Below are 3,337 nucleotides of genomic sequence, written 5' to 3' on the forward strand. Positions count from 1 at the left end.
TACAAGTTACATTCCACTGCAGCTTTCAGATGTTGTTTCTGGCATTTTCTGTTCTGTTGACTTCCATTGTGGTTTTTCTATCTGATCTCTCTTGAGGAATGGTCTTCTCGTCTCCTCATATATCACAGCCCGATCAAGTATGCATGGAAGTTAATTGAAGGTGCGCTTATTTCTAATGAAATGGATTGGCTGAGAAGCTAGTATGTATGGGTTACCATGGAGACTCTCAACGCAAAACAGTTTGGACACCGTACTTAAGGAAGGTATTGGAAGGGAGTAGTGCACCGATTCATCTGAATGAAACCAATGCAAAGGGAGTTGAATTTGGAGCAGGACTTTTGGCTTTTGGCTAAGATAGAGCGTGAGATCAGGTGCAATGCCTTTTCGTGTCAGCTTAGATCTAGTTTGTCTCTCTTGTGGAGACCATGAATTGGATTCAATTTGAATTGTTTTTTTTGGCGCCAGCAAGGAGATGGACTGAGGGCTTGCCCTCTCCACTCTGCGCATCGGCTTTGAGATTCTAAGAAAGGAATAAGATGTTTTTAATATGGGAACACGTTGCTTAGTCTAAGCTTCTTTTCCCTTGATTTTTGAAGATTAAGTGGTGATCGAATTGAAGTGCTTCGGCTGACTAAATAATCCTATGCGGGAAATAGAGATAAATTATTTCCTCCAGTAAATGAGTTCAAAACAAGGAGACACAATCTTGAAATCAAAACAATGCATTTCAAGAGAAGACAGTATTTCTGCATACAAAGGATAGTGGAAATTGCTGTTTCTATCTATCTGCCTACCTATCTATCTATCTACCTATTCACCATTGCAGTGTTAATGTGAGCCTACTTGTGACAATAAAGACTATTATATATCTATCTACCATTACAGTGTTAATGTAAGCCTGCTTGTGACAATAAAGATTATTATCTATCTATCATCTATTTTTATATATCTCTCTCTCTCTCCTAAAGAGCTGTTCAGGCGAAATACATTGAGCATCTTAAAACTGCATTTGATGAATGTTGCCAGACAAGGGCAAGTTTACTGAAGCAATGGGTCGGGTGGAGTTAAGACAGGCATCAGCCATGGTCGAAATGAATGCTGGAATAGGTTCGAAGGGCCGAATAGCCTATTCCTGTTTAATGTCCCGAAATGATTCCATTAGAACAGAGAGGCGTTAACAAATGCTGTAATTCCCCATCGCGGGACTTTATTTAACAGAAGTACACGCGACAGAAACAACAAAAAAAGATGCCTGGCAGCAATTCAAAAGCCATATTGGGTGGTCGAGATGGAGGGCTACAGTGCAGCGCCCGCGGGCAGTGGGCAACATGATGGATATGCAACCGCTGTAATACGCTTTGAGCTGAAGATTCGATAAATAATTGCAGGATCTGAATGCATTCGGGCAACGATCACAAAGACCTCGTTGTACTTCTTAATCTCGTTTGCGACATTCTGGCAGTTGATGGAGAATCCAGCCCGCGGGTCCCAGAAGAGTCACTGCGAAAACGGACAGACACACCACGGTCGCCTGCAAAACCGACAAGAGACGCACAAAAATCAAATCAAATCCACGAATTAAAAATAATTAAGCCATCTGCCCTTTTGTACATGCTGACATTCATGCAAGGGAAAGAAAAATCCCACCGAAAAATGCTGCATGAAATATCTGCGGCGAGCGCTCCAAAGTTTGGACAACCAGTCCTTTCTGAAGCATGGTTGACAAGAGCCATACTTTCTACAAATATATACAAAGGTGGTTAAAAGAGAAAACAAATAGCGCATTCGATAAATAAACAAGTAAGATTGAATTTCAAAGTCAATTTCTGATGCAAAACGAGTGCAAACGCGCGAAAAGATGCACAAAAATGATTTTTACCAGGATTGTTGAGCTAACTTTGCAAATTCTGGATTAAGTAAGTCGTGAGTGCAAATCTAATGAAATGACCTTAATTTTTTTGTTGTTTAGTTTCCCACCGCGCGGTCCTTCGCCGATTTTCCCAGCAACTGGTGTGTGAGAGGTGGGTGTACGTGACAGACATGGCGATGCTTTGTGGAAACTAACTTACCAAGGGGCCAATCTTCTCCTTCGGTGGCTTGCCGCGGATGCTCGCCTTTTGCAGGAGGTTCTGCTGCTGCTGTCTCCCGGTCAGGAGGAGGCTGCCAGAAAGCCGGCGGAGGACGGCAGACATGGCCCCTGTCTCGGTAATCTCCACTCTGTCCGGTTGAGACTCTTCCCCCCCGCCCCCCGCCACCCACCCTCCAGCTCCCCAGTTCTCACACTCGCTGCCAACTCCGGGACCGGCTCCCAGGGACTGTGCGTGAATGTGTGTGTGTGTCTGTGATCCGTCGGTCAGAGCCAAGGGAGGCAAGACCACGTCCGCCGCATCAGTCCAGATGTTCACTCATCTGACCAGCTGCAAAACCATTTAACATACAGCCGCTGCTTGAGAAACGAAATTCATTCCATTGCCGACATCATTCACATTTATTTTAAAAAACAACCTAATTATGTATTCCGTAATCGTGTAGACGGCATTTTGAGTGGGGAACAACTTGTTTAAGGGAAAACAAAAAGCGCCTCCCATCACCTATCAGCCTCGTGAAGTTTCGGCTTGTAAGGTACAACTTTCTAAAGCATGCCTGGCGCACTTGCCTTTACAGCGAAGCAGTTTTCATGTACATGTTGACATTTCAGGATGGATTCCCGGAGTCTTCGCCCTCTTTTCACAGATGTCAAGGAGGTTGCAAAAGTCACAACGACAACAAAAAATTCCATGAATCGTCTCCTTGCAGGGTTCCTGACTGCAACGGAGGCCAGAATTGTGAGGCTCCACCTGCCCTCCTCACCGCCTCATCCCTTTCCACCAGGATGCTTTGCTTCCGAGCTTCCACAGGACAGGTGTGATGTGACTGTGGCTCGGTGCAAGTGCCCAGGGGCCATCTCCTGACAGTTTGGACACTTTATTAACTTTTTCAATAGTTTGCAGTACTAGGAGATGTTGGACACTGCAGTTCTGCTCCATAAACATTAGAAATGAGGCAGTGGAGTTGTGGGTCAGTGTCCTGGGGGGTGCGTTAGTTATGTTTGCATCCCGTTATGAATCTGCGCAGTGCTTATGGATATTGGGATTGGGATTTTGTTTATTGTCACGTGTACCAAGGTACTGTGAAAAGTATTTTTCTGCGAGCAGCTCAACAGATCATTAAGTACATGAAAAGAAAAGGAAATAAACGAAAATACACAATAGGGCAACACAAGGTACACAATGTAACTACATAAACACCAGCAGTGTGACGGCCCACAGTTCTTGATCCTGGTGAAGGCCTGATTGAT

General features: G+C 44.6%; 1 long non-coding RNA gene across 1 annotated transcript; it reads right to left on the bottom strand.

Moving 5' to 3' along the window:
• Positions 1-1,182: 1,182 nt before the first annotated feature.
• On the bottom strand, positions 1,183-2,293 carry LOC119951737. Its single transcript, XR_005457671.1, has 2 exons — positions 2,070-2,293; positions 1,183-1,531 (listed from the first exon to the last, which is right to left on the bottom strand). It is a non-coding gene; the product is annotated as an uncharacterized LOC119951737 (long non-coding RNA).
• Between the last annotated feature and the right edge of the window lie 1,044 nt (positions 2,294-3,337).

Source organism: Scyliorhinus canicula, chromosome 2 (genome assembly GCF_902713615.1).
Source record: "Scyliorhinus canicula chromosome 2, sScyCan1.1, whole genome shotgun sequence".
Classification (NCBI taxonomy): Eukaryota; Metazoa; Chordata; class Chondrichthyes; order Carcharhiniformes; family Scyliorhinidae; genus Scyliorhinus; species Scyliorhinus canicula.